The sequence below is a fragment of the Zalophus californianus genome, chromosome 4 (genome assembly GCF_009762305.2).
Source record: "Zalophus californianus isolate mZalCal1 chromosome 4, mZalCal1.pri.v2, whole genome shotgun sequence".
In the NCBI taxonomy this organism is placed as follows: domain Eukaryota; kingdom Metazoa; phylum Chordata; class Mammalia; order Carnivora; family Otariidae; genus Zalophus; species Zalophus californianus.
Genome location: NC_045598.1, coordinates 98848402 through 98873375, shown reverse-complemented (window position 1 = coordinate 98873375; position 24974 = coordinate 98848402). Strand labels below are relative to the sequence as shown.

The window sequence follows — 24974 nt, the reverse complement described above, 5'->3', positions numbered from 1 at the left end:
CTTCCCAAAGTGCCTTGGAATCTCCTCCCACCTGACAAATGCTAAAGAAATGTGGGCAAGGTCATGATTTTAACTTAAAACATGCAGCTGGGAGACACTGGTTTTCCAAATTATCCAGACATCTTCTTTTTTAAACAAACAAATGCCATTTTATTTCTCAGATGACGTGCATCCTTAACTGGGCAGGAAAGGACCTCTCGTCATCACTGTATACAGCATTAGGTCAACACAAGTGTTTCAGGTTTCTCCTTTCTATCTTGCGTGGACAGTGATAACCTCAGCTTTCAACAGCACCTGGAGCAGTGGGACTCGACCGGGGTGATTTTTCACACCCCTCCCCACACACAGCGGACATCTGAAAATGTTTGGAGACAATTTTAGTTGTCACAATTCAGGGGAGAGAGGAGGGTGCTAATGTTATGGATAGGACCCCGGGATGCTGCTCAACATCCTGCAGTGTACAGGATTATCCACCCACAACAAAGAATTACCCAGCCCCAAATGTCAGTCCTAGAAGAGGATCTAGAGAAGAGGAAGTGGGGGGGAGATAAACAAAACCTGTTTGCTTCCTACGGAAAGGCACCATCCTCTGTTTCTCTGGCTGCTGTCTCAGCACAGAGAGTCAGAGCTCAGTTTCAGGCAAACAGGAATTCCTGATGGGGTTATAACTGGTGGGTTCCTTTCCCTTCCTTCTGCGGTACAAATTAGGTTCTGTGAGAGCTGCCTGAGGTCTATCTCAAGCTCTCTTGCTCCGAATTCAGATCTCAGGACCCTGCCTAGTCATAATTCCAATGAAGGCAACGAAAACACGTCCCCTCCATGAAACACACAGAGGCTTCTGAAAGCAGAATGGACCTTTGAAATGAGACCCTGAAGAATAAAGCTTTGATCGAAAAGAATGCTTTGTTCCCACACACACCCCCTTTCCATACTTTTCACTTGTTGACGTCTGCCTCCCTGACACTTTGGACCCACCATGACTGTACTACATTTTGTTATAGAAAACTCGATTTTTGAGCTCTGAGCATTCAAGAGAATGATTAAATGCACAATTTCCTATACTGTTGTCTGCCTGGTTTGTCAAAGCAAGTGAGCATAGGGAAGGTGGATAAAAAGCCATGGATCAAGTTCTAAAGATTGGCACCTAGCACCTAACAGGCCTTCAACGAATGTTTGTTGAATGAAGAGATAAACGAATAGGAGTGGCTGGGCCTGGTTTCTGAAGGAAACTCCATAGGCTTTGCCAAGCCTGCCATGTGTCCATCTGGGAAAGGTCTCAGTGGCTTGAGGCAGATAACATTTGGGAGTATACATACAGGTTGACAAACCCATTGCTCTAGTGTCAAAAAATCTGATGTTTACTATTTAGGAATTGTCAAATTCTCAAATCTTAGCGGTGAAGGACCTCAAAATCATCTTGCCTAGTCCTTTCACTTTTCAGATGAAGACCCAGAGGCCCAGGGTGAAGTGTGTGTCATGGCCTCAGGTTTATATGACTTGCCAAAAATTGCACTGATAGTTGGTAAAGGGATAAAAATCTATAGAAAATTTAATTGCCAAAGGGCAAATTCTCAGGGGACTTTCAGAACAACTCTTCCCTGCTGTATTTCCAGCTTGGTCCCAATTGGCCCTTTTACAAGAAGGGACCTCGGACTTTTACAAGAAGGGACCAATGCTGAACCAAATTGAAAAAGCAAACTGTGAGAGCATAAACATTCCCAACCCAGGTTAATTCTTTGGACTGGTCCATGAGCACACAGCAGATGTATTAGACAACAGTATCATATCAGCTAAAGTGAAAGAACCAGAATATCATGCACACCACAAACATTTGGGGAAGCTCAAACCTGGATGCCAAAGGCTAAAAAGTTTGAGAAGTGTTACGTATTTGACCGAACAAGTCAAATTTCAAGGTGAAGTATCAGCTCCCAGCTATCCCCAGGTTGTGTGAAGATTTGTTTTCCGTGCACAGTGACCTCAATCTGTGCATTATTAATCGGGGGAAAGGGTGCACACGGTTCACTATTGCATAATAAGGCTTCTGCTCGATGGCATCTATGGGATGCTTCGGTTCTGTGGATGAAACGGAATTCCCAATCTCCCTCCGGCTGGTGAAGCCTCCACACATCCAACCAGCTGTTCTAATTCAGACTGTCTTACCATGTGCCTGAGCTCCTGCTCCTTCTGACTTTGTTCTATTTCCTCCTTCATGTCAGTCATCTCCAGGAGTTTCAGTATGAAAACCATGAGTGAGAATTAACTGTCACAAAAACAGCCTTAGCTCTGCTCTCTCCTGTCTTTTTTTAAATTCTACCTACCCTCCAGCAAAAATTCTTTCCCCATGAAGCTGTTTCTGAGTTCTACATAACATGATTTTACTGTCTTTGGTCTATGCATGCAATTTAGCATGGTTTTCACTGCTGTGTACTTGGACTCCCCTGAAGATGATGACAAAATAAGGATGGGGGTCCAGGTAGGCAGCCCTTGGAAGTCTACTCTTAGAAGAGGGTCAAGCAGATACACCCAGGAAGCCTTGTTTCCTGATGGCGTTTGCTGGGACAAAGCAGTTAAATCGCAGCCTAGAAGGGGGCTCTGCACTTACCACTACAGGAGCCCCTGTGTCTACTGAAAGGTCTGGCTCGCCCAGAAAATGATATGTCTGTGGCTTCTCAAAGTCATAACTTGACCGTCAGCATTACCTTGTCTCTTCAGTTCAAATCTAACCGTCCTGCCTAAGGAGTGTCCTTAGCATTTTCAATCAGAAGATCCCTTACCCAAAACTCTAAACAACATTTCAAATAAGAACTTTATGAATACCTTGGTCCTATCTCCCTTCTTTAGAAGAAGCCAAAAGTGATGCTCAGTTAACCTAGCCTGTGAGCAGTTCATAGCAGAGTGACAGAATTTCCCTTCTCTTTGCCCTATGTGTTTGCAGTTACCAAATGTTATTTGTAACTACTCATGTGTCATTCTAGAGAGAACAATTTAGGTTTTGACAGACACAATTCCAGGACCTTATGGTACTTAATATGACTTTGATGAGTTGGTTCAGGTAGCCATAGAGGACTCCAGTGGTGGGTCCAGGCCTCACACCTAGGGTAGGTGAGACTAGAAGTATGACAGGGTTACAGCATACAGATAATAGCTTCTTTCGAGAGGCACTGGTGCCCCAGAAGAAGCCAAGCCACAGCCTGCTAAATGAGGATCTAGGAGAAAAATAATAATTGTCTTCAGTTTCCTCCCCCTTCCCTTTTATCCATTTTCTCCCACATGGCCCAATCAACCCTCCTCTAGGCCCTGAATACTCTCTGTATTTCCACCATTCTTTCTATTAACTGCCCCACCTCCCACTGCCCAAGAAAGAAAATGCTTCCTGGCACCTAGCTACACATGAGAAGGTAATTTATGGACTACCTTTTTCATTAGCTTAATGTCTTGCCCTCCCATGAAGGCAAGTCCTTACTTTATTGAAATCAAGCCGTGAGTGAAAATATCAAACAAAAATATTAAACTACTGAGAGCTACTTGGGATATCAAAGTGTAGACCAGTGATTCTCAGCAGGGAAGTCTGGGGGCAGGGGGTGGGTTTTTGTTTTTGTTTTTTTAACAATACAGACATCACTACCTCCTTCACATCACTGCAGTGAAGAATCACTGTGCGACATGACACGGATTTGAAGAGAATATGTTACCTTTATACACAGGGGACTATTGTGGAAGTCTTGAGGTCAACTGAGGCAAATAGCTACCTTTAGAGCAGGAAAGGAAATCGAGCGCCTCCCATGTGTCAGATGTCAGACGAGGTCTTTTTTCTCATTCAACCCTTATCCTATATGGCGGGTATCACCTTGCCCCATCACCATCACCATCACCATCACCATTTTACAGAGGAGAAAACAGGTCCTGAGATAGCTTAAGTAACTTATTTAAGATCACACAGCCAACAGGTTGAACCAGAATTCAAGCTCAAATCTATCATAACAACCCATACTATTTCTGAAAGAGCCTGGTCATGTGTAAAAGCGCTATCAGAGGCTTAAAATATTACATAAATATTGGCCATCATGTAATCATATGTATTAAAATATGAGGAGTCCTTGGGAGAGTTCAGCTTCGTTGCTCCTACAGGTTTGCAGCTATCTGTGAGGACGGCTCTTCTCCCTAGAGGAGACTGCAATACTGCCTCAGTTACACTTGGGGCCATTTCCCACCGCAGCCTCTCCCTGGGTCACCGAGGGGCTGCCGGTGGAATCGCAAGCCTCTCCCACCGGCTCTGGCAACACCACCTTGTTGTGTTCCCAACAGTCCTTCTGGGACTACCTCTGAGACTTCAGAAGAGGACTGTGATCTGCTGAAGTGAAGTCTTTTCCAGTTGATCCAAAATGTCTTCTGAGACCAGTTTATACGGTCATTCTTGTCCAGCCTCAAGTACACCTGGAAAGAACACATTTAATTACTGTAACTTCTCCCCTGGATCCACTAATGTTGAGCACTGGATCACACATGACCCCTTCTCCTCTGTCATGACCAACCGTACTGCTTCTATGTAATCAAATCTATCAGTTTTTCTACTTTTGTTTCTTCTTTTAGTACTTCTGTTTATGTATGTTTAAATATAAACTTCTGCACCCCTGGATTAGGTCAAGCTATTCATCTTTACATTATAATATTTCCATGTTTCTTTTTTAACATTTAAAACTTTACTCCAGGGGCTCCTGGGTGGCTCAGTCGGTTAAGCGTCTGCCTTCGGCTCAGGTCATGATCCCAGGGTCCTGGGATCGAGTCCCTCGTGGGGCTCCCTGCTCGGCGGGAAGCCTGCCTCTCCCTCTCCCGCTCCCCCTGCCACTCCCTGTGCTTGTGCTCATTCTCTCTGTGTCAATAAATAAGTAAATAAATATTTTTTAAAAATAAATAAATAAAACTTTACTCCATCTTAATTTTTGGTATAACCTGCGAGGTAAGGGAGTTAACCACTGTTTTTTCAAATTATTCTCCAATACTATTTATGAATTAATCCTTACCTCCACTAACTTTTTCAAATATTACATTGCATGTTTCTATATATACTTGTGTCTGTTCCTGAACTTTTGATAACCTTTGAGACCTACCATTTTAACAAGTCTATACAGGAAAGGAAAAAGAATAGTCATATGCAAATACAGCTTTCCCAGCTATTCCCTGGAGATGGGTAAGAAAGAGACCAAAACGGGGGGGGGGGGGGGGGGGGGGGATCAGAAATGAATAGTGAATGATCAGAAGGGACTTGTCAGTTCAATAAATAAACCCTTGTAAGAATTCGCCCTGGTGTAAAGGAAGGTGTTACTATTCTCCCTTAATGTAGTGAGCAAGGAGGAAGCATAATCAGGATGCCTATCAGAAAAGTGCTTGGCTCCATTTAATTCCTCTCCCCACCTCACCCATTTACAGCCAAAGTATTCTACTTACTTAACCTACCTTCAGGGTCAGGCCTGAGCATAGTCTGAACAGAGTTCCTGCTGTGGGCAAAAATTATATTGGGAGTCCCTGTCTCAATAGGACCTACTCCATTTGGTAACCGCAACTATTAAAGAGATAATTCACGAAAAGCAGTTACTACATTGCCTGGCTGTATGAGTTTGCTAAAAAACTGACATAACAAAATACCACAGACTTGGGGGCTTACACAACAGAAATTAATTTCCTCACAGTTCTGAAGGCTGGCAATCCAAGATCAAAGTGTCAGCAGCTTTCAGTTCTCCTGAGGCCTATCTTCATGGCTTGCAGATGGCACCTTCTCGCTGTGTGAAAAGGCACTAGCCTTTTCTCAGTACGTGTGCATCCCTGGTGTCTCTCCCTCTTCTTATAAGGACCAGTCATACTGGGTTAGGGCCCATTCATACGACTTCATTTAACCCTAATTATCTCTTTAAAGGCCCTATCTCCAAAGAGTCACATTCCGAGGTATACTGGGGGTTAGGACTTCAACGTATGAACTGGGGGGAGGGTACGCAATTCACACAATAACACTGGCATATATGAAGGAACTAATAAAAACAAGCTATTCTTAAGCACATGTGTTGGGCAAGCCAAATAAACATCGATGCAACCGTAACAGGAAACAGATAAACAACCTCGCTTTTTCCTCCTTTCTGACCAAGAATAGATGTCCAACGCTTGAAACAGCTGGGACACAACAGAAAGCCCGGTCCAAATAGCTACCTATTCCAACCAGGTCAGAGGATACTTAAAGGCTAGAGCACAATGGCTCAGCAGGTGGATGCTGCTAAGAGAACTGAATTGGCTAATGGCCTCCCCAAAACCATAGGTTACTATTTTAAATGTTACAAAAGACCATAGAGCATGAAAAGATGAAAAATAAAACCAGTGTGGGTCCAGCCTTCAAAGGAGGAGAACTGAGTGATAGGGGCAGTTTGGCTGCATGAGACTAAACTAAGCTGCTGAGTACTAAGCTGTCTGGGGGCTAGGGGGAGATCACAATCTTTTCTGTCCTGGGGCTCTCAGGACAGAAAATAGCCTTTTCCTTTTTTCTCTCCTTTTCACTAAAATCCTTTTTGCAGTCCTTGAAGATGGAAAATGGCTGTGTGCTGGCCAAAATCACGCAGAAGGGACACAAACACACTTACCCCTAGTGCTACATAATGTAAACGTAAAAGAGGGCCTATTTGGGGAAAAACCTCCCAAGCAGATTTTTTTTTCATTTGTTTGTATTTGTTACAACTTTTTAAAGCAGAAAGTGACTTGAGCACTACATTTCCACTCACAGAACTTGCTGAGTTACTTTTTGAACAGCTTTACAACATGCCTAAATAGGCTTAGAATTTCGCTACTCTAAACAACGCTCTTCTTTGGAAAACAAGCCCTATACATAGTTACTCCAGTTGGTTGGTTGGTTGGTTCAGTTGGTTCAGTTTAACTACTAGTTTCTAGAGGCCTGGTACATGCAGTTGATAACTACAGGGGATTGAAGATTTAAAAAGTAGATCCTAGACGGTGAGAGTCGTTTTAACCAATAGTTCTCTTTTAAACATCAAGGTATAGCTCAGAACACTTCAGTGACAAAAAAAAAATTTGGTCTTACTAAGGAATCCGCTTGGTAGCTAAACACTTTAGAGCACACGGTTCACGTTAGGTTACATACACCTCACAACAAATGTTACCTTGTCCAGTTACAAGGAGCCAGCATGGAACCGGGGAAGAAAAACTAGCTGGGCTTTAGGTCCTACACGTCACAGTAGCACACTCCGAAAAGAAAGAAATCTTATCTTCCCCTTAAGTAGTTACTGTCATGCCATACAGATTCTTAAAATGTTAACAAAAATAAAGAAAAACATCCTTGAAAATATATTATCAGAGGGAATGAAGATAAAGTATCGAATACATGTACAAGTAATGCTCAGCGGCGCTTAATCGACTTCCTCCACGCGGGACGTGTCATCGTCGCCCTCAAGGGGCGGCATCTCTTCGCTCACCGCGGCACTGCTGTCGTTGGCCGTGGGATCGTCTTCGTCAATACCGAGCCCGAGCTTGATCATCCTGTAGATCCGGTTAGCATGTGTCTGGGGATCTTCCAGACTGAAGCCAGAGGACAGGAGAGCAGTTTCGTAAAGCAGGATGACCAGATCTTTCACAGACTTGTCGTTCTTGTCGGCCTCTGCCTTCCGCCGTAAGGTCTCCGTGATGGAGTGGTCGGGGTTTATCTCCAGGTGCTTCTTCGCGGCCATGTAGCCCATGGTGGAGTTGTCTCTCAAGGCCTGGGCCTTCATGATCCTCTCCATATTTGCCGTCCAGCCGTATGTGCTTGTGACAATGCAGCACGGAGAGGTCACCAATCGGTTTGACACGACCACCTTTTCTACTTTTTTCTCCAAGATGTCCTTCATGATCTTGCACAGGTTTTCAAACTTTGTTTTTTTTCTCTTCCTCTTTCTTTTTCTCTTCTTCGTCTTCTGGAAGTTCCGAGCCCTCTTTGGTAACAGACACTAACGTCTTCCCCTCAAATTCCTTCAGCTGTTGGACACAGTACTCATCGATGGGCTCAATCACATAGATCACTTCCAAGCCATGCTTCCGAAGACGCTCCACGAAGGCCGAGTTTGCTACCGGATCCTTGGTCTCACCTGTGATGTAATAGATGTGTTTCTGGTTTTCCTTCATTCTGGTGCAATAGTCCTTGAGGGAAACCATCTCATCGCCAGAAGCAGACGTGTAGTATCATAACAGCTCAGAGAGCTTCTTTCGATTCTGAGAGTCTTCATGTATTCCCAGCTTGATGTTTTTCGAAAACTGCTCATAAAACTTCTTGTAGTTCTCTTTGTCTTCAGCCAGTTCGGTGAAGAGTTCCAAGCACTTTTTGACCAAGTTCTTTCTGATAACTTTTAAAATTTTGCTTTGCTGAAGCATCTCACGGGAAGTACTTAGAGGAAGATCCTCAGAGTCCACCACACCTCTAATGAAATTCAGGTACTCAGGAATTAGCTCCTCGCAGTTATCCATGATGAAAACTCTGCGAACATACAACTTAACGTTGTTCTTTTTCTTCCTGTTCTCGAATAGGTCAGAGGGAGCGCGTCTTGGCACAAAGAGAAGAGCTCTGAACTCCAACTGTCCTTCCACTGAAAAATGCTTCACTGCCAAGTGATCTTCCCAGTCATTGGTCAAGCTCTTATAAAATTCTCCATACTCTTCGTTGGTGATGTCGTCAGGGTTTCTGGTCCAAATAGGCTTCGTCTTGTTCAGTTCTTCCTGATCGATGTACTTCTCCTTGATCTTCTTCCTCCTCTTCTTGTCCCCGTCCCTCTCCTCCTCCTCCTCCTCCTCCTCCGAGCCGACGTCTTCTATCTCAGGCTTGTCATCGGGCTCCTTCTCTTCCTCTTCTCTTTCCTCCTCCTTCTCTTCCTTTACTTTAGCCTCATCATCACTGACCTCTTTGTCGTGTTCCTTCTCCACAAAGAGAGTAATGGGATAGCCAATAAACTGGGAGTGCTTCTTCACAATCTCTTTTATTCTCCTTTCCTCCAAGTACTCTGTCTGGTCTTCTTCCAGATGCAGGATAACCTTTGTTCCCCGACCCATAGGTTCACCTGTATCAGTCCTAACTGTGAACGATCCTCCTGCAGAAGACTCCCAGGCATACTGCTCATCACCGTTATGCTTGGTGATCACCGTCACTTTCTTGGCAACCAAGTAGGCAGAATAGAACCCAACACCAAACTGGCCAATCATAGAAATGTCTGCACCAGCCTGCAAAGCTTCCATGAATGCTTTGGTCCCAGACTTGGCGATAGTACCAAGGTTATTGATCAAATCGGCCTTGGTCATGCCAATGCCGGTATCCACGATGGTGAGGGTTCGATCTTGCTTGTTCGGAATGAGGTTAATGTGCAGCTCTTTCCCAGAGTCTAGCTTACTGGGATCGGTCAAGCTCTCGTATCTGATTTTGTCCAAAGCGTCCAACGAGTTGGAAATCAGCTCCCTGAGAAAGATCTCCTTATTCGAGTAGAAGGTGTTGATGATCAGGGACATCAACTGGGCGATCTCCGCCTGGAAGGCGAACGTCTCCACCTCCTCCTCCTCCTCCATCGGCTGGTCTGGGGTCTGGGTTTCCTCAGGCATCTTGGCTAAAGGACAGCACAGGCTCCGCGACGACGCAGCACCGGGACGCAGAAGCAACTTCCCAAGCAGATTTGAAGGAGCAGGGCGAGCCTCTGCGCTTCTGTAAAAGTGGCATGCTTAGACAGGGCATAGCTGCGCTAGACCTAGCAAAGGGAGAGAGAGTGTTAAGCTGACTCCACATAGAGTGCAGAGCCTGACATGTGGCTCGATCTCAGGACCCTGAGGTCACGACCCGAGCCAGAACCAAGGGTCAGCGGCTTAACCAACTGCGCCACCCAGGTGCCCCTGCAGGAGCCAGTATTAGGTCATTCTCCACCCAAGGGCTTTCAGGGCCCTCCAGATGCACATCTACTCAGTCAAGGAAAAGGAATATGTACCAGCCATTGTAGGGAGGGCAATCCCTGCTACATATAGATATCATTGGACTACTGGTCAGGTGAAATGGCAGCACCGAGTGGGACTGATTTTCTTTAAGAGCTCTTATATAGGTGTGGCCACACATAGGTGTGGTCTTTAAGAGCCAGGACTGTGCAGGACTCTTATTTTTTGCATTAGGGCCCAAACTGTGATTTAAAAACAAACCACAAAAACAAACAAACAAACAAACAAAAAACACCAACAAGAAAACCCTCTGGAGTTACACTGATAGAAAGGGCCGTGAACATGGGATCTCTAAATTTCTTTGTGTCATCTGAAGACCACCAACCGTCTCTTATCCCCAGGGCACAGACAGCCCTCTGAGTTCACTGAGGGATGAAGTCTTTTCCTTTGACTTTCCTCTCTGCTTCATGTGCTCAGTTGCTCCCTGGATGAATGGTGGTCCAAATTTTATCATTAACACTATGAAAATAGTAAAAATGTCTCAAACATCTATTGTAGAGCAGATGTAATTTACACCAAAGGAAGAAGGTCACTTTAGTCAAAAGATTGCAGACATTTTTGGTAGTTACCAAACAAAAATCTCATGATTCTCAAATTTTTATCTCCAGCCTTCATCACCCTCTCCCAGTCCAGACATGTTCCCAACTACTGACCGGGCACCTCCAACCGAAGCTACCTTATTCTAAACACATTCAAAACAAGCTCATTTTTCTGAGTTATACTATCTACTTAAGTCATCCACGTTAGAGCTTCCAGTCTTTGAAAGCTTTGATCCCAACTCCTAATTAATTGGTCAATTTTTATCAATTATACTGCCAAAATGCCTCTATATCCTTGTTCCACTGTTCTTTATCCTTACTGTTCCTTAGTTCAGTATTTTCTCTCAAGTGAACAATTGCCCAACCTCTAATCTTTCTGCCTCCGGTTCCATTTTGATTTTTGATCTGAGAACCATCCCTCTGAGACATGGTGGATGGGAATACAAGCTTGACCTCTCCTGAACAGGAGCGAAAAAGCACTAATTCCTTAGGTCCAACTCACAATAGAAGAGTGACAGAGCTGAGAAACAGAGGAACAAGTCTTTCCCCGTCAATGTGGCATGATGCTGTGGTTTGATCCAATGATTGTGGCAGAGTTCTACGCATTTTCTTGAGAGGAGACGGGAAGGAGATGTTCTTGATGGAAGATGGGAAGACAGAGGGAAAATGGCTACTCAACTGGGGGGGTTAAATTAGCCAAGAATCTATTAGGACTCAAAATAGGTGACCCTTAGTTTTCCTTGAGTAATATGCAAAAGAACTTGGGTATGTACACACTCCAAAAATTACAGGCAAATTTTAATTTTTGGAGAAAACAATTACTCCTCAATCTACCACCCTGATAATGACTACCATGTCTGTACATACCCTTCTAGCCTTTTCCCACTGCATACATATTTTACATAGCTGCAATCACAGCCTTTGTCTTGGGTAAATATATAGAATTATATACCTAAAGATGTGCTAAGTTAGAAAAACAATGGACCTGCGGCGCCTGGCTGGCTCAGTTGGAAGAGCATACCACTCTTGATCTCAGGGTCGTGAGTTCAAGCCCCACGCTGGGTTTAGAGATTACTAAAATCAATAAACCTAAAAAAAAAAAAAAAAAAAAAGGAAAGCAATTGACATTACCTAATCTCATGCATTTCACTTGAGGACTTTTCAATCTGGTGTATATCATTCATTAGAGAGTAGCTCCTAATGGTGAAGGGTGACGTTCGAGCCTGGTTTTACCTACACAGTTTTACACAAAAGGAAGGGTGCCGAATTTGGTAAAGTTCTAGCCATTTAATATCAGTGGACCTCGGATATGGGGAAGATGCCTAAAGTCTAGGAAATAAACAAGAGGATCTCTTACCTTCATAGCACACTCTGGCTCTTACTAGCAGCATCCTTAAAATGGGGTTAATAATACCTGCTTTCCAGGGCTTTTGTGAGGAATAAAGTATGTGAAATTACATTGTAAACCATTAAAAAATGACACAAATTTAAGGAAAAACTATTAGTATCACTCCTAAGTCTGTATCTCTCATTAAACTCCAAATTCCTTAAGAAACAACACCCTTACTTCCTATCTTTGTATCTCCCCGCTCCACCCCCCGGAATGCTATAATATAGAAGCAGAAACCGAGCTCTTCTGGAGCCAAGAGAAACAATTTTTCCCAGAATTGTCAGGGGCATCTCACCAAGAGTTTTACAGGGGTAATAATAGGGATCTGGGAGCTATTTTTAATATTTATAAAAGTCTAACCTGATATTATACTGTTATCAGCAGTAAAGCTTTACAAGCTAAACAAAACATCAGTGTTTTCCCTAATTTTTCTTGTTTTCCCTTGTAAGTGGAATTATATAAAACAAATATGCATCTCATAGAAAAATTAATTGTTGCTTTATTTAATAAATATTGTGTGAGGCCCTGTGGTAACTGCCAAGGAAAAAAAGATGAATAAAAGAAGTCATAATCCTTGCCTTTATGGAACTCACAATCCAGTGAGGACAGACAAGTTCACTGTGCAGGTATAATGTTATATGACAAGGGCAATAATAAGGACAATCACAATAAAGGGAATATATGCAGGACTGTTAACCTAGCCTTAAGTGGGGCTGGGTGGTCACAAAAGGCTTCCTGGAGGAAGTAAAACCTGAAAAGACTTCTGGGAGTTATCCAGGCAAAGGCTGGGTATAAAAGAAGAAAAGGAGGCCGCACAATATGTCCGGGCAGAGGGAGCAATATATGCCCAAGATTCAAGGTGACAGAAAACACGTCACCAAGAAATTATAGTTCAATAGGGCCCCAGTGTAGAATCAGGGTGTAGGAGTGGATAAACAGAAGGGTGGCATTTTACCCCTAATTTTATTTTGGAAAATTTTCAAACCTGGAAAGCACTTGGAAAAATAGTGTAATGAATATCTATATCCTTTGACCTTAATAATCCAGGGAGTGGCGGGGAGGGTTGGTGGGGAGAGGAAGAGATAGAATGAATGAATGAATGAATGAATGAATGAATGAGGCAAAATGGTAATAATTGGTGATCAACTGATGGTAGAGATTTCTAACACTCTTCTGATGCTCCCTCTGCCCCAGTCTGTAAATGTAAATCTTTCTACAGCTTCCCTCTATTTTTTTCTCCTCTCCCTCCTTGGGAAACTTTGAAGATTAACTGGTCATAAAAACATTCTGCTGTCATGTGAGGTGACTGTTACTGTCCTTTCTGGTCTGTGTTACTTTTAGGCTCTCTCTTAAAGCTGCAGGAATTTCTTGTCCAGATAAACCAGTATTTCTATGTGTTTCATAACCAAGCCCCTAAAGAATATTTTCAGACCTTTTTTTCCTAATTGCCTCTTCGGGTAACTTTAATATGCAGATATACTGTATATTTGGCTTTGTAATGTATGTGTGTGTGTGTTATATACATATGTATTATACATATTATGTATAAGTAATATATATGCTTTATACTTAAAAGAGTAAAATTTGGGGGGCACTCAGGTGGCTCAGTTGGTTAAGTGTCTGGCAAGTGTCTTGGTTTTGGCTCAGGTCATGATCTCAGGGTCTCGAGATTGAGCCCTGCGTTGGGCTCTGTGCTCGATGGTGAGTCTGCTTGAGATTCTCTTTCTCCCTGTGCCCCTGTCCCAGCCCTCCCCCACTCTCTCTCTCTAAGATAAATAAACAAACCTTAAAAAAAAAAAAACAAAAAGGGGCGCCTGGGTGGCTCAGTTGGTTAAGCGACTGCCTTCGGCTCAGGTCATGATCCAGGAGTCCCTGGATCGAGTCCCACATCGGGCTCCCTGCTTGGTGGAGAGTCTGCTTCTCCCTCTGACCCTCCCCCCTCTCATGTGCTTTCTCTCTCTCTCTCTCATTCTCTCTGTCTCAGATAAATTTAAAAAAACTTTAAAATAATAAATAAATAAATAAATAAATAAATAAATAAATAAAGGAGTAAGATATTTTCGTACTCTGAGAACCAATTTTTGCCCACTTATGGGCAATATCACTCCCACTGAGAAAGCATGAGATAAACTGATCTAACATAAAGAGGAATAAATCAGATTATAATAGAATGAACTCCCATTCCAACTAGTTTTTATAAACAATATTAATGTATTAGTCACTTATATAAAGTAAAGTAAGATAAATTCAAAGATTTCTAACAAAAATAAGTTAATTACTAAGGCTTTGTGTCAGATCTTCTACAAAAAACTTTTTATTACAAGCCACTTGGCCACAGACACCATATGTACTATGCTCCAGTGAACTTAGTACAGTGATAAAGGACTTAATTCGCCAACTGTCACCTTCCTGACAAAATGAATACCGTAAGTCTCTGTTGGGAAAGGTAGGGGAGGACCATGGCAATCTCACGTAGCTTGGGGGCAACAGAGAGGAACCAACCCAAAGCAGACAAGTCCTAGAGAAGGAGAATGCTCTTTATAGGAGGCAGCAAAACTTAGGCAGGTGTTGGAATGAGAAGGTTGTTTTGAAGATAAACTACCAACAACATCATTTTACCAAGGTCTACAGCAGTGCTGTTCAGTAGGAATTTAATGTAAGCAGTGTATACAATTTTATTTTAGAAGCCACATTACAAAAGTAAAAAGGAACGAGTAACAATAATTGCAATAATAGATTTTATTTAATAGATTTGTATTAAAATATTATCACTCTTAGATAAATAAACTGTAGTAGATTCATATATTGGAATAGCATCCAGTGCAAAAAAGAAATAAGCTATCGAACCATGAAAAAATGTGAAGGAACCTTAAATGTCTATTACTAAGTGAAAGGAGCCAATCTGAAAAGGCTACATACTGTATGATTCCAGCGATATGACCTTCTGGAAAGGACAAGATGATAGACAATAAAAAGACCAGGGGTCGGGGCGCCTGGGTGGCTCAGTTGGTTAAGTGACTGCCTTCGGCTCAGGTCATGATCCTGGAGTCCCGGGATCGAGTCCCACATCAGGCTCCCTCCCTGCTCAGCGGGGAGTCTGCTTCTCCCTCTGACCCTCTTCCCTCTCATGCTCTCTATCTCTCATTCTCTCTCTCAAATAAATAAATAAATAAATAAAATCTTAAAAAAAAAAAAAAAGACCAGGGGTTGCCAGGAGTTTGAGGAGAGGAAAAGGTGAGTAAGTAAAGCACTGGGGATTTTTAGGACAGTGAAACTACTCTGTGGGATACTATAATGATGGATACGTGTCATTATACATTTGTCAAAACCTATAGAATGTACAACACCAAGAGTGACCCTTAATGAAGACTATGGGTGATAATGACGTATCAATATCGGTTCAGTTATACCAAATGTAACTCCCTGGTGCAGGATGTTGATGGTAGGGAGGCTGTGCCTGTGTGAGGAGAGGGGACATATGAGAACTCTCTGCACTTTTTGCTCAGGTTTTTTTTAATAATGAAATTTTTTTTTAAGTTTTAGATTATTGTTTTTCTAGAGGTTTATTCTTTTTTTTAAAGAATTTATTTATTTATTTGTCAGAGAGAAAGAGGAAGAGAGCGAGCACAAGCAGGGGGAGCGGCAGGCAGAGGGAGAAGCAGGCTCCCTGCTGAGCAGGGAGCCCGATGCGGGGCTCGATCCCAGGACCCTGGGATCACGACCTGAGCTGAAGGTAGACGCTTAACTGACTGAGCCACCCAGGTGTCCTTCTGCTCAATTTTGATGTGAATCTAAAACTACTCTAAAAAATAAAGTCTGTATTTTAAAATATATATTTATAATATCTATCATTTTCAACATGCAATCAATATAAAACATTATTAATGAGATATTTTACCTTCCTTTTTGCATTACAAATCTTTTAAAACCCGCATGTATTTTACACTTACACCATTTCTAATTTGGATTAACCACATTTCAAGCGCTCAAAAGCCACATGTTGGACAGCTCAAGTCTAGAGCAGTGGCAGCACCAAGCCACACTGGATTCTTACATGATGTTTACATTGGCTATGCAAATACAGCTTCCCATCAAGCCTCTCAATCCTCTGTCCACCCTGATTGCCGATTGTGGCCTCTCAGCTCCTCTCATATAAACATTTAGGAGCGAGCCCTTTCCCCAGTCTAGCCCTCCAGATAGTCTCACTCCAGAGATTTTCCTGATGGGACTCTGTCTAAAAGAGAGGCACTGAATACTGAAGAATATAAGGCATTTATCACACCAGAGTTTCCTGAAAACACCATGTACTCCTCATTAATAAAAAGAGAAAAAGCTTTCAGGTCCTGCATACTGTGCAAAAGAAAAAAAGAAGAAGAAGAATTTATTAAAATGCAGTGCAGATTTAAATACTATCTAGAAAATAAGTACTTAAGAAAAAAAGAGTTGCTGTCAATATAGAAATAAATAACTTGGCTTTGCCTCAGTTGGTGGGGATTATATATATTTCTATGCAACTAGGAACATTATTTATTTATATTTCCTAGCCACATTCCTGGAACTAATGTATAGACTTCTCTATAAACCATGATATATTATAATCTACTCATGCTCTAAATGCTATTACAAAGATGTGGGTGCACTTCAGCTCAGAAAAGTTAGCTGTCATTTGAGTTAGAAAAGGCACTACATTAAATCATAGTCTGCCCTTGTATATTCATCATTTTCAGGTTCTATCACTCAGAGAAGTGAGACAAAAAGGCATTTATTTGCTTACCATTTTGAACAGCTCTTCCAAAAGACGGGAAAAGAAAAAAATCCTGAGGAAAAAACAGTGTGATATAACACAGGCTGCATACATATACATATTTATAGTCACAGAAATCATTATTAAATGCCCAGCTCCCACCTGAGTCCTTTTTAAAAGGAAGGAGGGAATTTTAAAATAAAACAAATAAAATTGGTATTTAACTGTGTATGGTATTTTTAAAATTAGGACTTCCACATGAAAAGTCAAAATATTTTCATTATAGCTAAACATTTTCAAATAGGTTCTTAATATACTCTTAATATATTAATAATATATATAATCTTAATATATTAAATTTAATAAAATGACATGATATCTAGGATTTGATGGAAAAATACTCCAACAAATAAAAATGATAATAAAAGTAAAAGTTGAAATAAAAATGACACTGAATGAGAGATACTTGGGAGGTTCATTATACTCTCTCCACTGTGTATAGCTTATATGTAAAATTTTCCAAATAAAAAAGTTCAAACTTGCTGGTAGTAAGTTTTAAAATATGTGGGTGTCTTTGACAAAAGAAATTGTTAACTGGTCATTTCTGATTCAGGGCGTGGCACAGGAGGTTTACTATTTACTTACATTCTTTTAAATTAGTCACATGTTTTTATCAAACATTATTTTCTCAATAAAAAATATCTATACACACACACACACACACACACACATTAGTGTTTTGTTAAGTGTAGAGCACTCTATACTTCCTGAAGAAACTGGTTATGCATTGATCTCTGCACCTAATTAGTTGTGGGTCCTTAAGCAAGTTACTTCTGAGCCTTATTAAGTAAGAATAACATTTAAATGAGAAAATACATTGAAAATACCCAGCACAGTGTCTGGCACAATATAGGTGTTTTGACTGTCAGTTTAAACAACATTTAATACATAGGGAGAACTAGATTTACTATGGAAATAGGTCCACCCCTAACATCTGAGGAGCCATGCGCGAAAGGAGAAAAAGAGTCATTTGCCCATATTGTTTTTCTCTTTCCACCCAATACAGGACACCCCTAACAAACCCCATCAAGCTCCACCACCCCCAACAGCTGCCCTTTGACCACTTCTAAGGCCGAAGTGGCGGGAGTGGACTGGGGCAAGGTAGTTAGTATTCCTTGTCCCCCGGGGTAGGGATGTGACTAGAGAGGGGCCTGAGTAGGTCCTTCCAAACCAAAGAGCCCAGAGCAGAGGACTCAGGTACCTGGACTAAAAGCTGTACTGATTAGAGACCAGGTGTTACACTGAACCACTCAACAAGAGTAGCAGTCAGAAGACATGGCTTCATGCCCCCAATTCTTCCAGAAACTTCATGTGACTTCAGGCCATGTCTTTACTTAGCTGTGCCTCAATTTTCTTATATATCCATCTAATAAATATTTATTGGGCTTCAACTTCGGGCCAGGCATGCATCTAGATACCATGAATACACAGAGAATACAATAGATAATAGTCCTTGCCTTCAAAGACTTACCATTCTGATAGGAAACAAGCCAAGAAGATATCTGGGGGCAAATGTACTCCAGACAAAGGGTCTCTTCTAAATCAAAATTTCCATGATTAATCTTGCAAGCTGACATGTTCATTAAATACAAATAACCAAAGAAGCCTAAGGGAAAAAATAGCATAAGTTTAATTATAATGCAGTATTATAGAGTGCAAAACATGTCTTTTTTCTTTTTTGACTTTTTAAAATTTATTTTTTTAAGATTTTATTTATTTAAGAGAGAGAGCACAAGAGCAAGTGAGCGAGCAAGCACAAGTAGGGGAGGGAGGGCAGAGGGAGAAGCAGGCTCCCCACTGAGCAGGGAGCCCACCATGGGGCTCGATCCCAGGACCCTGGGATCACAACCTGAGCTGAAGGCAGATGCTTAACCAACTGAGCCACCCAGAAGCCCCGGTTTTTATTTTTTTTATTTTTTTATTTTTTTGAGTGTCGTTGACACAATGTTATGTTAGTTTCGGGTACAACGTAGCCATTTGACAAGTTTAACCATCGCGCTGTGCTCACTGCAAGTGTAGTTACCATCTGTCACCATATAACACTATTACAATATCATTGACTACATTCCTTATGCTGTGCCTTTTATTCCTGTGACTTATTTCCTCCATGACTGGAAGCCTCTATCTCCGACTCCCCTTCACCCATTTTTTCTATCCCCCCACCCCCCGACCCTTCTGGCAATCACCAGTTTGTTCTCTGTGTGTACAGGTGTGATTCTGCTTTTTGTTTGTTTATTCATTTAAAACATGCCTTTTATTTGTTTTTTTAAAAGATTTTATTTATTTGTTTGTCAGAGAGAGGAGGGGATGTGGCAGGCAGAGCAGGTAGAGGGAGAAGCAGACCCCCCGCCGAGCAGGGAGCCCGATGCGGAACTCGATCCCAGCACCCTGGGATCATGACCTGAGCCGAAGGCAGACGCTTAACCGACTGAGCCACCCAGGCGTCCCTATCTCATGCCTTTTAATATCTGTTCTCTAATACACCAGTATGAGCATGCCACAACTGCTGCTCTAATTTTTTTTTTACTGCTGCTCTAATTTTAATCACAAGAATTATCACCATATGCAGTACAAAATCCAATCTCTAAATGTGCCATTTTCTTTATATTACTACCCAGTTTATGTATATTTTATGTGGAAGATAAATTTATATAAAAGATAATGTAATCACAAAGCATTTATCCACATTAATTTTTTAGTAAATACGTTAATATATCAGGCGCTTCATAAAGAATTTATGGCAAAAAAGGTTAATAATGAGCTTTATTATTTGACAAACATAAAAAAGGAATTCACAGAAAAAGATGAATAAAATGTGTAATAAATTACAGTCTAAGAATAGTTTATATTTATGCCAAACCAATTAAGATTGGGTGCAGCTTTCTGACTATACCAGCTCTGGAATGTTCAGGGTCAGGGCAGAGTATCTGGTCAGACAACTAGTGGTCAAGTGAGAAGAGCTAGAAGATCTTAAAGAAGACTGTGGAGAATTCTTTCTGAAAGGGTGGGTAGTTAAGTAATAATGGGACTTATGTGTCATTTAGTTCCAGTCTGACCTGAAAGAAGTTACACAAGCAGAGCTCCAAAGCTCCGATCATTCTAGCCATCTCATCCTACACCTTCTCGAGGTTGAAGAGTTGCCCACTTAACATAAAATATCAGTTCTAAGATAGAAGAAGTGTGCGCGGTCCAAGCTTTCTTAGTATAGCATTTTGTTGCAGCTACTTCCACTAGATGGCACTAAAGACTCTTTTAGGAATCAGGCACTTTAAAAAAAAAAAAAAGTCTGGGTGGGGCAGTAGAAGAAATGAGGTTACCTAGGCTGGCAGAGGTAGAGCTAAGGGAAGCCCCTACTAGAAGATAGCTTCCATGAAAGGAGGGATTTTTGCTTGTTCTACACAATGATCTATCCTGGCACACAGTCAAAAGCCCCTGCCCTCATTACTATTCTAGAGGGGGAGCAAGCCACGAAGACATTCTGGGAAAACACATTCCAGGGGCTTAAAGAATAGTTGACGAATAAATGAAGGTCTTGGAAGAGCCACTGAAGATCATGATCAGATTGGAGTTTCAGAAAGATCTCTGACAGGATTATACAGAATGGTTTGGAAACAGGGACACCAGTTAGTAATCCAAACAAAGTATAATAAGGACTTGAACTTGACTTGAAAACAAGAATAGTGGGGATGGATGGGAAGGAGTAAATTCAGAGATATGGTGTGGATAATAATGATAACAGTAAAAAGAGCCCCCCATACCAAACACAGGCTAATGCTCTAGAAACACCACCTCCAAATCTCACAACAATCAAGGGAAGATGAAGGTTTTTTTTTTTTAAATAGGGCTGAGGACCCTGGAAAATACCAATGTTTAAGAGCTGGGTGGGAGAAGTCATGCTTTCAAGGGGGAAAGAAAAGGAGTGGTTAGAGGGGCAGGAAGTGGAAGGAAATTCAAGAATAGTGTTATGGCAACCAAGGGAGGAGAAAGTTTTGAGCAGAAGCTTGTCAATGTCACAAGCAGGGGTGAGTGGCTGGTTCAGTTGGTAGAGCCACTTGGTGTGACTCTTGATCTCCAGGTTGTGAATTCCAGAATTTCAGTTGTTATCGAACAGAATTTGCTATAGTATTATTTTGTTTTAAGTACGTTCTGTGACCACCGTGGGGCTGGAATTCAGTGAGGTTTAAGGTAGGTGGGCCTAAAGATGATGGGGACACATGTGGGTGCAGATTTAGAATTGAGAGTTGTGACCAAAGCTCAGGGCAGAAAGTGTGGATCTGGGAATCATCTGTGTAAGAGAGCAGGTAGAGAGAGAAATAGGGTATAAAGAGGATGGAGGGGAACCAGTGAGGAAGGAGAGTGTGAGACGCAGCCCAAGAGATCAGAAGGCCAGGAGAGTAGAGCATTTCGGAAGTCAAGTAGGAAGCAAGTCTGAAGGATGAGGAAGTAGGTAACAATAGTGAATGCTAAACAGACTGTATATTGAGAAAAGGCCAGTGACTTCGTCACTGGTAATCTACAAGAGAAAAGCCTCAGTAGAAAGAAGAGTTGGAAGTTAGTTTATGTGAGGGAGGAAAAAAATGGGTGATGATGGTGACGAACACAGAAAGTGGGACTACTCTTTTGAGAAATGTAGGGGTGAGAGTCACAAAAGTCAGTAAGTGGAAAGCCAGCTCAGTCAAGGGAGGATTCGCTTCCCCCTTTAGGACCTGATCATAACTCTTAACAGAAAGAACATGCTGGTCACGGAGTGATTGAAAATGTAGGAGCAGCAAGGTTTTGAAGAGCCAGGAGAGGTTGGAATAAAGAGCAAAGGTGTTGAGGAACAGAAGAAAGGCAGTCAGGATGGGTATGAGAGGAGGTGTGACAAACCATAGATTGGGGGGGGTGGTGTAGAAGGGCAGGGGCAGAGGGAGATCCCCGGCAGCCAGACTTGATCCCACAACCCTGAGATCATGACCTGAGCCAAAATCAAGAGTCAGATGTTTAACCCACTGAGCCACCCAGGCACCTGATAAACCGTAGATGTTTAAGTAGAAAGTGAGGGAGTTCTCCAGATAGCCTTGCTTTTCTAAACACTCAATTAAAGGCACTTACCTGCCGAGTATATAAGTGATTAGATGCTTAAGAAGCTAAGAAAGGAAGGGCGCCTGGGTGGCTCAGTTGGTTAAGCGACTGCCTTCGGCTCAGGTCATGATCCTGGAGTCCCTGTATTGAGTCCCGCATCGGGCTCCCTGCTCGGCGGGGAGTCTGCTTCTCCCTCTGACCCTCCCCCCCTCATGTGCTCTCTCTCTCTCAAATAAATAAATAAAACCTTTCAAAAAAAAAAGAAGAAGAAGCTAAGAAAGGAAAGGGAGGTTAGGGTGGAATCTTAAACATGGCATCATAAGACAGGAGTTCAAGTCTCAGACGTGTTACCGTGGGTTGCCCACCAGATCTCTCTGAGACTCCGTAGTCCTCATAGAGTTGTTAAAAGATTAAGTGAAATAATGCACATGTAACGTATAAAGCACTTCTTAAACAAGAGAAACTTGGAACACCTACCATGGGAAATGTGATAGAACATGAATAAGAAATGAAGCAAAGCATCACCAAGCGTCAGGTGAAGTTCAGAGCAAGAATATATAGCAAACACAAGTCTGCACAGTTTTTGCAACTTACTCCAGCACACCAGAGTGTAACAAACAGATTCTGAGTCAGAGAAGGTGAGGAAAAGAAGAAGCTGAAGAAATCTAGGTAAGGATTATTTTAAGACCTTTGTAGGCATATTTATTTTTGGAAATCACATGTAATTTTTATATAAAAGTGGCATTTGGGGATGCCTGGTGGCTGTCAGTTGGGCGGCCAACTCTTGACTTTGGCTGGGGTCGTGATCTCGGGGTCCTGGGATCGAGCCCCACGTTGGGCTCGGTGCTTGGCGCGGAGTCGGCTTGAGAATTCTCTCTCTCTCTCTTTCCCTCTGCCCCTCCCCCCACTTTGCTCTTGCATGCTCACTCGCTCGCTCTCATAAATAAATAAATCTTAAAAATAAATTTAAAAAAAGCGGCATTTGACTCATTAACATGTTATATTTTGGAAATGGCCAAACACTTCAATTTCTAAAAATTTTTATAGTTTTCCTATTTTAGGGTCAAATTTTATTTTGTTTGGTGTTTCAGATTTCCCTATTTTTGTAAGCTTAGGCTCCAGGCACTGTGCCTATGGCATGAGATGAGTAATGGAGACATCAATGAAAGAGCTGCTCATTGGGTCCAAATCAAGTAGGGAAGGTGATAAAACCAGCAGTGAGAGAACCAGGCATACGAGACAGGCTTAAAGCGACCGGAAATCATAGGAACAGTGGAGAGTAAGTGCCGGAGTCCAGCTCCAGCAGGGGAAGGGTCCTTGAAGGAAAGGACGGCCTCGGCGAGTGAGGAGACACGGACACAGGATCAGGTTGCAAGCGTCTCCCTCCCGATAGCCTCGGAGGGACAAATTTTTTTATTCCTTAGAATGTTTCCTTGCTTTTCCATTCTTTCATGTGATTTTATTTTTTACATTTTCTCGCAATCATTTCGGATTTAAAAAACAGCATGACCGTGCGAGACACAGCGTGACCTATAAAGGTTATCTAAAGTTTATTCTTTCTCCAAAGGCAGCTTACCATGTGTGCACCCTATCTTATCAATGTACTTATTCCATTTCTGTATGTTTTCTTCTCTTGTCCTTGCTCCGTAGACACCACGGAGGATCACTCCTCTTAATCCTTTCCCAGAGGCTGTCAGATGATGCCCGCCCCCTTTTTCCCTTTAATCTTATACTATTTGTTCATGTCCTCATCATCAACTCCATTACAAGGAATGGGAGGAGGAGGGGCAAGGAAGTTAATCCTACACCAGGGCCTTGCCTCGAGGGGCATACCAAAGGTGGCCTCCTATTTTGTATACGACATAGGGAGGTCCCTGTACTGTAGGAATGTCGCGAGATTTTTCTTTCCTAGAATCCTAATGTTTCAGAGGTGCCTGAGGAATCTCATCAATCGGAATTCTTACTGGGCCTGGATCCAACAGCTCCCTTACAGATTGGAGGACATTGGGTATTTTTACTTCTTGGCCCATCGTCAACCTTTTTGGAATCGGTTTCATTATGATTGCTTGCATAGGCATAACTGAATTTATAAATCATTTTATCATGAAACCCCAGAATTGATTATAAAGATTGCCACAAATAAAATGAAAGGAAGTGGCAGGAGCCAGCTGTGGAGTCTCCTGATTTTTCAGGATTGTCCCTCATACGTGGACTTTGTCAAACAGCATGAGTAGCTTGGCTCGCGCCAGGTTAAGGAGCTAGAGTGTTACCATTTCTGGAAATTGTAGAGTTATCGGTCCCAGATCCCAGGTGTGGCAAAGCCCCCACAGGGCCGAATCAGGAGACTCCTGGTAAGGGTACTTGGAGGAGGAGACAAAAAAACTGTCCAGGCTGCCTGACGCGTTCATCTGCCCGATCCGTTTGTGAGCCCACAAAGGGTTCATCCCTCTATGACATCCTCCACTCCCACTGTGACCAGTCACAGGCCCTCCCCCATGACCAAAACGGCGGGACACACGTGCTCCGTTTCTGGTACACAGAACTGTAGAATTCTGGGTGACAAATCCTTAAGCCCTCAGGTCTTCCGCGCCCCTGGCCCCGAAGGGAAACAAGGGCTTCTCCAGCCCCGGCAAACCGCGAGCCGAGCTCCCCCAACGGCCAGCCCTCGGTTCAACAGTCCACCAGACGGGTCCCCGGAACCAGGGCCTCAGAGCCCTTAGTCCCGGGAAACGAAGCTCTCGTAGCCCGTGGCTAGGCCTGACGGATTCCTGAACTGAAATAAGCTGGGGAGGCCCAGAGGGGAACTCGCGGGATCCCACCGGCCGAGCAGAAACGTCCCCTGTTGTCACGTCCGAAGCCTCTCGGACGAGGAAGACGCCTCGTCCTACAACTCCCAGCAAGCTGTGCGCGGAGCTCGGGGCCCACTGACAGCGCCACCCACCAATGGGAAAGCCCAGTCTGAGTTCGTGGGCCCAATCCGAGGGCCCAAAGGAGGTCGTCCCCGGGGCGTATCAGCGCGGCTTTTTAAGGAGTCCTCTGGCCTCTCTGGTCGCTACAGCGACAGAGAGACACCGGAAGGGGGTGACGCCGGCTATACTATGCCGCTCACTCCCAGCCTCGGTCTTTTCCTCCCCTCTGCCCGAGCCCTCCGGCCACCCGACCACCCCCCCACCCCCCCGCCGTT

General features: G+C 42.9%; 1 protein-coding gene, 1 long non-coding RNA gene and 1 pseudogene across 5 annotated transcripts in view; 1 reads left to right on the top strand and 2 right to left on the bottom strand.

Moving 5' to 3' along the window:
* The window catches only part of VTCN1 (V-set domain containing T cell activation inhibitor 1), a 55026-nt gene extending 53981 nt beyond the window's left edge, over positions 1–1045 (top strand). Inside the window, exon 6 of one of the 2 annotated variants that reach the window (XM_027617003.2) lies at positions 762–1045. The gene's annotated coding sequence lies outside the window, so the exon portion shown is untranslated. Of the gene's footprint in view, positions 1–161 lie in introns of both variants that reach the window. The other variant, XM_027617002.2, reaches the window with a different exon arrangement.
* LOC113935202 lies at positions 249–24255 on the bottom strand. Of its 2 annotated transcripts, none has more exons than XR_004820032.1 (5): positions 24061–24255; positions 18198–18332; positions 16697–16739; positions 4287–4434; positions 249–355 (listed from the first exon to the last, which is right to left on the bottom strand). It is a non-coding gene; the product is annotated as an uncharacterized LOC113935202 (long non-coding RNA). The 2 variants fall into 2 exon arrangements; XR_003523958.2 differs by having other exon boundaries at positions 337–355; positions 4321–4434; positions 24061–24254.
* LOC113935155 lies at positions 6932–9696 on the bottom strand (annotated as a pseudogene). The gene has a single exon (XR_003523918.2). The product of XR_003523918.2 is annotated as a heat shock protein HSP 90-alpha-like (transcript).
* Positions 24256–24974: the final 719 nt, after the last annotated feature.